At 46.7% G+C, this 13943-nt stretch overlaps 1 protein-coding gene across 2 annotated transcripts in view; it reads left to right on the top strand.

Moving 5' to 3' along the window:
• ZBTB7C (zinc finger and BTB domain containing 7C) overlaps positions 1–13943 on the top strand; it is a 275712-nt gene that overhangs the window by 237204 nt on the left and 24565 nt on the right. The gene's annotated exons all lie outside the window — the stretch shown is intronic.

The following is a 13943-nucleotide window of genomic DNA, read 5'->3' on the forward strand; positions in this document are numbered from 1 at the left end:
TTTTTTGTTATTGTTGAGTCATCCATGCTTCTTTACTCAAAACTACAAATAATGGGGAGTTTTTCAGAGAATCTAAAGTCATCTATGTTCGTAGTGAGGACTCCTGTATAAGCTGCTGTGCTCTCTGGATCTGCTAAATAGTACCTGTAGTGCTTTTGTGTAAAGCGTTTTATTGCATTTGAAATATCTGAAAATCTATAGCTCTTGTGAAGTTTTCATTCATTTATCATACATGTATTAAGAACCTACTATGCACCAGCCACTTTGTTGCAGACATAAAAGGAATATGACATGGTCCCTGCCTTTAGGGACCGTCAACCCTGCTGGGGCAAAGTAGTTACAACCTGACATGTGCACATTTTCGGAACCAGAAATCTCCATGTATGATCTGATGGGAATTTTTGGTGCACTAGTCTGGGCTCTGAGGCAGGCTGGGAAAGGGGAGAACCCCAGCTCAGAGGAAGCTAAGGAAAGGGTTAGCACAGAAATGTTCGGAAAGAGAAGAGAGGGATGAGGGGGTGCGTCTGGGTCTCTAGACTCTTCTCATCCAGAAGCCACCAAGTTGGCATGCTTGCACCGCTTTCTCCCAACATGTACGGATGCCTGTCCCCCTTGGATGCTCTGGGCTTCTAGTCAGGTACAGACTTTTAAGGGAGCGATGGGATGTATGGATGCAAAGTATGACTAAGAGGGGAATCTCTGGCCTCTTGGTGATATTTCAGGGTGGGGGATTTCCCTTCTCCAGAGAACATTGCCAGTATTGCATGGGAGAAGGTGTGGCTCCCACGCTGAGACAGAATGGGTTCTTTCCAGCTATGCTGGGGCTCTTGACCGGCACCCACTAGAAGAGGAAACAGCCCCCCTCCTGCTGCCTCTGGACCTTGACCAGGGTAGCACCAATTCTTTTCTCAAATGATAGCCTCTGATGGGCGTGTCTCCATGGCTTTCATAGCCGGACACCAGGTACCAGTCTGCAGCTGGGGGTTCATTTGACAAGGCCCTGGTGGGGATAATTCTAGAACTAAGCATTCAGGCCCAGTCTTATTGGTTTCCAGAATGTCAGGGCCTAAAAGTATTCCATCTCTCCTTCACTAGACTAGAAACTAACTGTGGACTTTTATTCACTGCTCTATGCCTAGCAGTGCCGGGCACATCATACCTGTGTAACATGTATTTGTTGAGTGGGTGAAGGAATGAGTCCCTTCTGTCTCCTTGACATTCACTTGAAGGCCCCCTGGAAGTCACATAGACCTGGGTTTGGATCCTGCTCTGCCGCACGGGAACACCGACACCTTGGACGAGTTCATCCATCTCCATGAATCTCAGTTGCCTCACCTGTGAAATAGGGTAGTGATTCCTCTCAGGCCCCTCACCCAGAGAATGTGCACAAGGGCCTAGCAGAGTGCCTGACACATCACGTCCCTCTCTTCCCATCTAGGGGCCACCCCTGACTCCCCTGAAGCAATTTCCCACCTGCTGACTCCCTCAGCCTTTTATCGGATCATCTTTCTAATCTACCACAAAGGCTCAAATCCTGCCCTTCCTTTCTTTCCTTTCTCCGGGACAATAAACACCCTTTTTCTGCTCCACTCACAGGGCAGTGGAGATGTCTTACAGTCTAAGGGTTAGGAGCAGAGCCCTGGAATCCAAAGTAACAGAGTCCAAGAAAACGCACATACAGTTTAAAGCCTTGTTCCTGATAATAGAGGCTTCTCCCAAATGGCGGGTGCGGTGGTAGGAGAGGTCGGAATGGCTGGCTCACGTTCTTGGCCTCTGTTGGCCACAAAATGGGGATTTTTTTTTCAGCATGTGCCATGAGTTCCCACAGGTGCCTGCCATGTGCGAGCCTTGGGTTGACCATAGAGGGTGGCCTGTCCTCTAGCCGCTCAAAGTCTGGGGTCAACCTAGGAGAAAGGCCGTGGAGGTAGCTGGCAGAGCGCTGTGTGGCAGCTCTCTGGGTGTGCCCGTGAGTCCCATCAGATGCAGTGTTGAGAAACAGAAGAGTCAGGGAAGAACTTTCGAAGGGAGAGGATGTAAGCCGGACCCTGGAGGAACGCTAGGTGCTGAGACAGGAAGGGAAGGGCCTTTTCAGATGGTAGCAGGGAAGAATTGGGAAAGGGGAAGGGCATGCCACCCACAGAAACATCTGGACAGGGGTGAGCCAGTAGTGATGAGACAATGTGTTCATTTGTTCAACCAATGAAGCAACAAAAATGCATGAGCACCTCTCTGCACTGTGCCTGCACCTGGAGCTGGGGAATACAAGGGTGGGTAGGACGTTGTCTGTGCCCTCCAGGAGCATAGGTGACCTACCTGGTGGGTGACACGTGCCCTGGGTAGAGGAAGGGAAGATGCAGAATTTGTCTTCTTTTCAAATCATAGTGCCCTGCTGGCTTTTTCCTCCGTGATGAACTTGGCCTCCACCTGAGAGACTGTGTGTTCCAATCCCCAAACTCAGACCATAGAATGGCAGATTGTCAAAGTGAAGAGGGCCCGGCAGGGTGCTCTATGCCCAGATCTCTAACTTTAGAAAGCAGCTGACCCATGTGCTGGGGGAGTGGTTAAATCTAAAGATGAAGGGAGCCCACCCCCAGAAGTTCTGATTTGTAGGTCCTAAGTGGAGCCTGGAGAATATGCATTGCTAATAAGTTCCAAAGTGACTCAACCATGCTTTTCAGCCTTGGCTGCACGTGGAGAGCCCCTGAAATACTGATGATTAGGCCCCATCCTGGAAAGTCTGATTCAGTTGGTCTGGGTTTGGAGTCTAGACACTGGTGGTTTTAACGGCTCTTTCAGTGGTTTTAATCCATAGCCTAGGTTAATATCCAGGACTCAAGTTTGAGGACCACTAACTTTACCCAAATACTTGCATTAGTCAGGGTTCTCCAGAGAAGCAGAAGCAATAGGATGCATGTGTGTAAGAGTGTGTGTACATACACATAAAGAGAGAAAGAGATTGAAGGAGTTGGCTCTCATGATTGTGGGGGTTGGCAAGTCCAAAATCTTCAGGTAGGCCAGCAGGCTGGACACCCAGGGAAGAGATGATGTTGCAGCTCAAGTCTGAAGGTAGTTGGGAAGCAGAATTCCCTCTTACTCTGGGGACTTCAGTCTTTTTTCTCTTAGGGCTTTCAACGGATTGAATGAGGCCCACCCACACTAGGGAGGGTAATTTACTCAAAGTTTACTCATCTAAAAAATACCTTTATAGTTACATTTAGATTGACGTTTGACCAAATATCTGGGAATCATGGCCTAGCCAAGTTGATATAAAATTAACCATCACACCCCTCATTTTACAAATAAGAGAAACAAGACCCAGAGCAGTACAACAACTTCACCAAGGCCCCATACCTGGTTCCTCCATTGCTGATTTATTTGTCATAGGTTCATAGATTGTAAAACCGTGAAGACACCATCCGGGTAAAGTCCAACTCCTTCATTTACAGAAGGAAGCTATGACTCAAGGAAGCTAACCACCCTTTCCAAGCCATGCATTTTGGCAGGGAATAGAGCTGGACCTACAACGCAAGACTCCTAATGTCCAGTGACTGTCCCTTCTTCTATCCAAATGGCAACATAGCGAAGGCTCAAAGAGGAGCATCTTTCCATGAACGAGCCTTGCCTCTCTCTCCAGCCTGCAGACTCACTCTTCAGGCCTTAGAAACAGAGGAGGGAGAAGCTGTAATTGACTCTACTTCTAAGTAGAGGGGAGAGTTGGGAGGCCTCTCAGTGTTTGCTGACTCCCTGCATTTATATCCAGGCCCCATCGGTGTCTATCATTTTGTGGCTGCTTCCTTTATGCTTGGGTTTGCACACTTAATGCCATCATCTACAGAGATGGTCTCTGCATACCCGCCTTTCGTTCAGCATTAAATAAGGCTTGTGAAATAGAGTTTTCTTTAAATCAAAGCCGAGTTATGATGGTTGATCTGGTTAGTAGCACATCACCCCCACCTCTGTTCCCAAAGGGTTTGGCAGCATCTACATCGATAAAGTGTGAACATCCTCTAAAACACACATGTGATGTTGGCCAGAGATTGTGATCCAGAGTCTGGATAAAGAGGCTGTGGGCCGATGTAGGACTTTAGAGACAGGGCTGAAAACCAGGGCTGGCCGAGGCAAGGTGGGCACTGGGCCAGGACCCAGGGAGGCTCTACAGTGATTGTGGGACCTCAGAAGGTATATGGCAAGGAAGCTAAGTTCAGCGAGCCAGGAGAAGATACCTGGCTGGCGGATAAAGAACAGAGTAGACACCACATGCTGGAGACAGGAGACCTCCAAAGGCAGGGCTGCCTTACTCAGGTGCTTCCACAGGCTGCCTGCTGGGGCTGGATCCAGACACTGGTTGCAGGGAGAGGGAGTGGGCAGAGGAAAAAGCTGGCAAGTCCTGACCTTGAGCTAACTCCAGGGGTTGGGGGTGGATTAGAAGATGGGCTGCCCCACCCTGCCCTCTTCATCTGATGACGGAAAATAGGCATTCTCAGATAAGACCACTTTTCCAAGAGCTCTGCACAGGAAGCTGTGTGGTGTGCTGGAGGAGGCCCAGGCTGGGAGTTCAGACACCCAGGCTAGGCCAAGCTACCTGTGTGACCTCAGGGAGGCTGGTTTGAGCCAGAGCCAGGGCAGGAGGTCAGGCCTCCAGGCTCCTATCCCAGAGGGCTCTGTCCTCAGTTCCAGAGCTCTCCAATCAGTAGCTTTGTACCCAGATGCTGACCCCCTCAGTCCTCCTGTCAAGTGAGCAGGCCAGCAACCTCCTAAGAGCCCTCATATTCCCATGTGCCGTGAAAACAGTATTCCTCTGTGGAGGCCATGACTGAGCAGGTTTGGAAAGCACAGCTCCATACCAATGTTCCCCACAGGGCTCCTTGTCACACCAGTTCTGTGGGATATTAAGAGGTGTTAGGCAAAGCAGAAAGATTAAACAAGTTTGGGAAATGCAGAGTTAAACAAAGTTAAACAGGTTTCTTTACTATGGGCTTTCTCAGAGGGTGTGTGTGTGTGTGTGTGTGTAATAACCATTGTGAATTCACCAACAGGGCTCTGGTATTCAGATATCCCAAGCATATTTGTGTCATTTAAAGCTCATAGTTGCAAATAAGAGACACGATCCGCTGCTGTCAGCTGTCACTCACTTAAGGTTTAAAGTCCTGGCAGCAGTGTCCAGCTGGCTGGGCCTGGGATATGTGCTCATGAGCTCACTGCCAGGGAGAGGGATTGGAGCTCCTTTTCTCCAGCAGAAGGTAAGGTCCTGCCCTTCACCAAGGCTTTCACAATGGGGACCTCTCCCAAACCAAAAACACATGTCGGATCTTGGCAGTCGAAATCTTTGACCATGGCGTCCTTTTCTTGGATGGTGGGGGTGGGTGGCGGAAGGGTGCTTAATAACACCCCCAAGGAGCCAGTGTTGTGAGAGGCCCACTATGAGCTTTGCCACCCACTGGTAGGCTGTGCCCTGCTGTTTTCCTCTAGAGCTCCCTCCCCTTCATTTCTTTCTCATGAAGAGGCCTCCCCTGCTTCCGCCCTCCTTCCTCTCCCAGTTCCTATCACCATTCTTCCCCTTCCCACACCTTGCATGGCCAATGGTGTGGACAGTAAGCCCAAAGTCCACAGCGCAGGCTCCCTGGGTCTTCCAAGGAGACGAGCTGTTGGCCTGATGCTCTCACACCTACTATCGTCAGGCTAATCCAGAAATTTTTGCAAACTTGGGTGCAGGAGGAAAAGAGCTGTGGGGGTTTCCACCAGCAGAGTCCCTTGTTACGATCTCCTCTAGTGGAAATTCCCAGGGGGAACAGCAAGCTGGTTGGGCTGGTAGAAGAGATGTGCTTTGGATGGGTAGGGCTTAGTGAGGTGCCCTCCAGTTATCCCATTCAGCAGCCGCCTACGTGTGGAGCCAGCCCTGCTCTGCTTCCCAGTGGACTGGGGCCACCTTCTCATCCATAAATGCCATATTGCTCAAATGTCCAAGATAATTATCCAATCTTGTTTTGACAGTGACTTGGAAAGACCTGCTCTGGATTGCCAGAGATAACTATCAGTATTGTTACCATCCTTATTAATGAACGTTTAAGAAGCTGCCATGCACACGATGCCATGAAAGTTCTGGGTTAAGGGCAAAAAATTGTTTGCTATGACTTCTACTATAGAGGGTCTTCCCTTCATTAAACTAAGTAGTCCCTCAGCTCCACATAACTCTAAATACATCTCTGCCCAGTGGCCACAGAAATTTACTTTTGCCTTAATGATGTGACCCATATTGCCCTGCTCCTTCTTTCCCTCCTTCTCCGTACCTCCCTTTCCCCTGCTTCCCTCAGCTCCCTTTTCTCCCTGTCTCGGTGTCATCAATTTCCTTGCCCTCCCTTCTTCCCGTTCCCAGCACATCTGTCTCCCTCCTTTTCTGCCCCTCCCTGCCTCGTATCCTTCTGGGAGCCCGGAGGCAGAGGGCCTTCCCCCTCACAAGTAAAGCAGAAAAGTGCCAGGGTTGAGCGATCCCTAGTGAAAACAGGATTTCTTTCTCCAGCATATCCTGGGGCAGGGCAGTACCCCAGGGGTGTGGGTTGGGGCCAAAAGCCCTGGATTGTGTGTCTAGTGAAACCAGGTCATGTGATCATGAAGGGCAGCAGAGGTGGGAGGTGGGACGTGGAGATAGTCTAGGGCGACCAACTGTCTCACTTTGCCTGGGGCCAGGAGGATTCTTGGAATGCAGGGCTGTCAATGCCTAAACCAGGAAAGTCCTGGGAAAACCAAGACTCGTTGGTCCCACCTCTTGGCTTCAGGCAGTAAGTAACCTTCAGGATGAGAAGGTATGCCGGAGTGCTGGCTTGCACTGTTCAGGCTTCTCCCTACTCACTGCTGCCTGGGCCTCTACTCCACAGTGGAGAGCTGAGCGGTGGGAGGCAGAACACAGTGTCTGCCGTTGCTGTGGTTCACTGTACTGGAAGGAGCACCCTGGCCCTGGCTAAGAGCGCACACTGTGTTTGCTGCCATGACTAGTGGACAGGTCTTTTTCCCTCTCTGGGCCTTAGCATCCTCAACTATGAAAGGCCCTGCCCAGTTCTGAGATCTTAGGAGCCTTCTTCAGGTGTTGGCCGACAGCAGTCTCAGCTCTCTCCACCATAATCCCCTTTCCAGCCTTCGATTGCTCTCAAATGGAGCTCCTGGAATGGAACAGACCACTAACTGTGTATCCTGGGACATGGGACTTTACCACTCCGGGCTCCATCTCCTCTTGGAAAATGGGGATAGAAATAACCAGTTCACAGTGTTATTTTAAGAATTAAATGAAGAATTATATGTAAAAGAGCCACTTAAAACCAGGCACATAGTAGGTGCTTAAGAAATGGCACATGAAATTAAAACTGCTCTGACATGCTCAGATGTGGTCTGACACACTCAGGGTTCAGTGGTTCTATGAATGTGACAGGATATGATGATTAGCACAGTCGTGATATTGTGGACCAAATGGTGTGGAAATCCAGTGTGACACACACTTCTAGCTGACCCAGGTCCCTCTGGGAGAGGGAGAGAGAAAACTGCTCTGCTCTCCTTTCCCAGGGCACCAACCAGATGCTCCCCTTACCTCTCAAACTGTGAATACTCAGAAAGAGAATGGAGAGTCTCACTGTGTCTGTTTGTTATATTCTGAGGTGATAGCAATTATGAAGCATTATTGGGCTGAAGGTTTTCAGAGGAAATCCTTTTTATCTCAATTCATAAGTTGTTTACTCAGAAGAAATAAGACTCCCATTTTTCCCTTGGGAGATTTGACTCATGTGAATTTTCTGGTTTCACATTTTGCTCTCTTTGGCTACGCAGAAGCACAGGTGCACAATGTGGAGCAGGGCCCAGCATTACTAGAAGGGCGAAGCATGCACAAGAGTTAGTACTTGCAAGAGCTTTGCCATTATCTACTACTTATGCTCCCAGATTATTTCCTCTTTGGGAAAGTCAATGTGATACTGATCATTTCAAGGTAACCAGGCCCATGCATGCTCCATGAGTCACTCAACGAACACATGCCAAATGCCTGTTGGTGCGAAGCTCCGTGCTCCATTCTTACTGTCAAGAAACATACATTCGGTCCTGTGGGCCCCATCCTTTGGAAGATGAGGATCCTTTTCAAAGCTGAAAACATTTCATGAAACTCCACCTGGCCATACCCATCTCGTATGATTCAGGAACATTTCTGCATACACTCATGTTGAATCCTCCACAATTCCACCTGCATGCATTTGAGAACTAGCTATACGGGTATGTGTACAACCTATGTGTTCGGCATCCTAATGGAGTTGGAGGTTTTTATGAGTCTAAAGGCCCCCTGCCCTCATCTCCAACTGTCTGAGGGGCTTGATGAGTGTTCAGGACTATTGGAGGGTGATGGGAGTCTCAGGATGGAGAAGGTAAGGGCACCTCTGACAAAGAAAGGAAGAAGCCAAGAGCTCCAAGGTGGGAATGCACTGGGCGGCTGGCCTCTCAGTGGAAGACCATGATGAATATCAGGATGAAGGAGAAAGGAAAGGAATGAAACTTTCCTGGGAGGATATATAAATAATCCAACTTTAGTCTAATCCTATTCTTGTCTGTTTTAGAAAAACTTTCTCTCTACTCTCTCTGTTGAGCTCTCCAACTAGACATATGTTGTTCCTTTTACAACTTAGTAAACGATGCTTAGTAAATGATGCTTTGTAAATTACCTGTAGCCATTTCTAAGTATCCTGCCTCCCTCACTGCATGGCAAATTCCTTGAACGATAGAGAGCAGGGCAGGGTCATGCCCCTATTTTTGTCTCTGTCCAATCCCTCCCGGGCCCAGCACTCCCATGGCTGATTGGTCACTGCCTTTCACACACCTGGGTTTAGATTGGGCTGCATGTCCCCTCCCTCCTGGCATCCCCTCTTACCCTACAAGTTATGGGGATCCCTGATACCCCAATGCTCATCCTGCAGCATGCACTGTAGTCTGTCTGCCCCTATCCTGACCTCCACCCCCAGTACCCATGTAAATCACGATAGCACTCAATTGCCAGTTCTATCTCTATGTACTAAGGGCCAGGAGAGAGAAGGAAGAGAACATGGATGACAGGCACCTAATTCAGTTAAGCTTCCTGGAGGGGGCGATGCCCAAGCTAAGTCTTAAAGGATGAGCAAGAGTTAGCCTGATAAAGGTGGAGCAGGGTGAAGAAGTTGGGTAGGAACCGTGCTTCAGTAGGGAGAATTGAATGAGTAAGTCCAAGGTGGTGGGAGTTGGGAATGCTGGTAACACCTTCCAGTTGTTGGAGGCAGTTGAGCAAGGCAGGCAAGGGCCACGTATTGGAGCCCAGGGTGTGTAGGCTCTGGGAGCCGGAGGTGACAAGGGGACCTGCTTCTGAACAAGGCAGCAGGAATAGAGAGAAGGACAGAGGTGAGAAAGATGGCGTAGAAACAGTGCATTGATGTCAGGAGCAAGGGAGTAAGAGAGGGAGAGCCATGATCTCAAACAAGGTTTGGGACCTGGATAGCTAATTTGGAAACAAAGACACAGTGGACGGAAGCAAAGGGTGGACCTCCCAAGTCCCTGCTCAGTCTGCTCCATGCCTGCTCCCAGGGAACTGTGGCCTATTTGTTTGTTCCTTCCTCCCTCTTTTTCCCCCACTGGCACAAACTCCCCAGAAAAGCTAAAAATTCATCTCATCTGACCCAAATCAGAGGGTGGATGAGCTGGGGCTTTATTACACACTGGTTAAAATGGGTCTTGTGGGAGAGGATGGGCTACATTATAATTGTATCTTTGGTCACCTCCACCCACCCAGCCCAAAAAAATGGTGGGGCTGCCTCTGTTTAGACACCATTTTACAAAAGGGCTCTCCTCCTCCCTTCTACTTTTTTCTGATTAGTCTTGAAAAATCATCCTGCGGGCCTGGGAAAGAGATGGGAGGATGGAGAGAGCAGAGAAAGGGTCGTGTCCTCCCACCCAGCTGCCTTTAGGGAAAATAGCCTGGGCAGTTTGGAGATGTGTCTCTGGGGACAGGGCTGGCAGGCTTCTGAGAGGCTGGGGTGGGGGCTGTTTTAAAAGCAGCAGTAGCGGCTCCCTTCACAGGATTTTTTGTTATGACTCTTAAACTCCTAAATTGTTCTTTGGCCTTAAGCACTGAGCATCAGAAATACTCGGGGAGGGTGGCGCTGTCACTCAGGCTTTGAAAGTCGTTATTTTTGGAATGGGTGTGGCATGAGCAAATAAATCATGAGTAGCATTCAGTGTAATTAAGAAGCAATAGCCCTTTCCAGGTCCTCCTCTCCCCCTTCCCTCCTAAGTGGGTGATGAGCCTGATTTATTGTGGAACGGTTCGAACACACACGTGAATGCTCTGATATGAAGGTGAGTCATAGGTCTTAGGTGGTAGGTTTGTAGGTAGTTTGTATGTGAGTCGTTTGATACTTGCGAGGACACTAATCAAGCAGGAAGGATTGTGCATTTGTGTACTGTAGCCTTTCAGTTACTCACCTGCCTTCCCTTCACAAATAGTGAGCTGGGAAAATCACTGTGGCTCTCTCTCCCTCTGTTCCTAGCCCCCCAACTAGGTATGATGGGAGATAAAGGGAAATTAGAAACCACACATGTATATTCTTTTTGGAGTGGGGGAGACAAGATTACACATGTACAAAGCTAGCCAAGACAGCAAACGAGCAAGATCCAAGAGGTTAGGTCCTTACTCTAGAAGGGGCTAAGAGAAGTGTGTATTAGTTAGTCGTTGCTGTGTAACAAAAATGCTCAAAAACTTTAGCAGCTTAAAACAATAAACATTTATTATCCTCATGATTTTTATAGGCAGGAATTCAGGAGCAGCTTAGCTAGAGAGTTCTGGCTCAGTTTCCCATGAGGTTACAGTCATCTGAAGACTTGAATGGAAGCGGAAGATGTGTTTTCAATGTGTCTCACTTAGTAGCTGGCAAGTTGGGGCTGGTTGTTTGTGGGAGGCCTCAGTTTCTCCTCATTCGGACCTCTCGTTGGCTGCTTAAGTGTCTCCCAGCATGGTAACTGGTTTCCCCCACAGCAAGCATTCTGAGAGAAAGCAAGTCAAAAGTATCTATTATAACCTAGCTTTGGAAATGTCACACCATCACTTGTCTGTATCCTACAGTCACACAGACTAACCCTGATGCAATGTAGGAGTAAGTTACACAAAGTGTGAATACCAGGAGGTGAGGATCATTGGAAGCCTCCTGGAGGCTGGTTTCCACACAGTGTAAAGTCACCTTGGGTTAGAGGGGGAGGGTGTCAGGGAAGAAGCGAGACTCGGACGGGATTTGGAAGAGATGTGGCAGGTTAAAGGAACAGGCAGAGAGGCTGAAATCGACATGGTTTGTTTGGAGGCAGTGCACAGACTAGCTTGAAACAGAGAGTTCAGGTCGGAAAGCACTGAGAAACAAGGTCAAGATCGGACTGTGGAGGACCATGATGGGCAGACCAGGACAGTGGGATCCCCTAAAGGGAGTCATCAAAAGTTCTGTAGTAAAGAAATGACAAGGTCCAGGTGGGGAAACTCAGCCTCTTACTATCTGGGTGCCTTGAATGGGTCACTTCAATCCTTTAGGTAAGTAGCCACACCTGTAAAATGGGCATAACAAATGAGTTAATATATGTGAAATAGGTGTTTCTATTTCTTCTACTATTGGAGAATCCAGCTCTCATGCATGGCCTGCCTTGCCAGCCACAGGAATATTGCTATACAGTAGGTAGGTGCTAGACAGAACATGGGTCACCCTAATATCCTAACAGTTGTATCCTATAGGATTTGATGGCAGCCAAAGCCTATTCTTGTTCAATTCTCATCCAGTCCTCACAATCACTTATATGATAGGCAGCCCAGTGTCGTTAACTCCATTTCACAAACACAAAAACTGAGTTTGAGTAACTGAAAGGCCCAGAACAAATCGGTAGTGATCAGATTTTACCAAAAATCTCAAAGATTTGGGAATATGTGAGAGGGGAGAATCCAAATCATTCACCATTTTTAACAGTAATGGCTTTCAAATTCAAATATCACCAAAGAGAATATATAGGAAAATAAATCTACCTTCTACCCCTCACTGGCAGCTCTCCAACTCATCTCAGAAAGAACACATAACCAGTTTTTACTGTATCTTTCCAAAGAGAACCCATGTACCTCCTAGTCATCTTTTTCTTTCCAAATGTGGTAACAAACCATGCACTATGCAGCATGCTTTGCAGTAAAATCTTAGAGCTACTTCTCTATATATCCATATACGGATTCCCTCACTGTTTTTAATGGCCGCATACTACTCTTTGATTTACCTAGAGAGCCCCCTCCACTGGTGAGCACACTGTTTGCTTCCACTCTCTGGCTATAGAATCAATATTGCAAGGACAATCTTTATACGTAAGTTTGGGTACATGTGGTAAAAAAAACTTTAAGATAAATATCTATAAGGGAAATTTCCAGATTGCCAAAATTTTTCATTTTGCCCATCCAATGGATGAAAATTAAAATCTATTTAATTTTTATTCAGACTCGTTTTATGCGGAGTAATGTTGAACATTTTTCACATATTTAAAAGCGATTTGTATTTCTTTTTCTGTGATCTTCCTGTTCATGTTTTTTTGCCAATTTTTCTAACAAGCGATACGTTTTTACCCGATTTGCTCTAAGCTCTCTCTATAAAGGATATTAGCCCTCCTTCATCATATGTTTTGCAAATATTTTTCCCAATTATTTGTATTTTGATTTTGTTAAGGAATTCTTGATGTCACAAATTTTTAAGCCATTATTTAGTCAAATTTTTCAATCTTTGATGGCTTCTGGATTTCCTGTCTTTCTAAGAGAAGCATTTCCCTTTGGAAATATAAAATAATTCTCCAATAGTTCCTTTTCCTGATTTTTAAAAAACTTTTAAATCCTTGCTATACCGATCATTTATTTTGGTGTAAGAAGTGAGAAAGGAATCCAAGTTTTGTTTCATGTCCTACATGATTGGCCAGTTGTCCCAATTTCATTTATGTTAAAAAAAAATCCATCTTAAAATAAAAATTGAAATTCCACCTTTATTAGATGATAAATTCTTCTGTATATTAATTAACATGAGTCTATTCATGAATGATCTGTTACTTTCTATTGATCTATCCCTCTGCTCATGATCCAATACCAAATGCTTTATTTTCATGGCTTTATAATGTGTTTTCATATCTATAAGGCTAGTCTCCTTACTCCCATTACTCATCTGTTTCAAAAATCTCTTGGCTATTCTTAAATGCTTTTTTTTATATGAACTTTACAGTCGGCTTATCTGATTTCAATAGAAATTCTGGTTGATATTTTTATTGGGATCATATTGCATTTATTGAACTATTTAGGAAAAATTGGCATGATTACAATATTGTGGCTCCCTATCCAAGAGCAGGGTATGCTTTCCATTTACGTTTTTTTAAAAAGTACTTTGGTCATGTTTTAAAACTTTCTTTGTATGGATCTTACACATTTCTTAAGAGCTTATTCCTAAGGTGGTGTATCTATTTTTGTTGCCAAGTAAATGGGATCCTCTAACCTATTTTTGAACTTGTCTGTTGTTTGTGTAGGAAAGTGTCCAATCCTATCCTCTGCAAATAATGATGTTTTTTGCCAACTCTTTTTAAAATTTCTAACCTTGTATTTCTTATTCACCATTTTTTGATCTTAAGACTTCAAAGGGGGACTGGACTTCCTAGGTTTGAGGAAATCGCTGAGCCTGTTCCAGCTCGTCAGTGGATCAGCCAGGCTTCTCTGGACTGGGGGGTGGAGGTTGGAAGATTCTTGTGCCTTGAGAAAATGTTCTCTCTTGCTGCAAACGGAAGAATCGAGGTGGTGGAGGTGGGTAGTTACTTTGTAAGGTGCTGACAGGTGAGGGACCCTTCCCAGAGGCTGTGAAAGAGTCAAGTCCTTGGTGCTGGGTTCCTGTGGCTGGGGGCAGATGTGG

This window comes from Pteropus vampyrus, unplaced genomic scaffold (genome assembly GCF_000151845.1).
Source record: "Pteropus vampyrus isolate Shadow unplaced genomic scaffold, Pvam_2.0 Scaffold3, whole genome shotgun sequence".
NCBI lineage: Eukaryota > Metazoa > Chordata > Mammalia > Chiroptera > Pteropodidae > Pteropus > Pteropus vampyrus.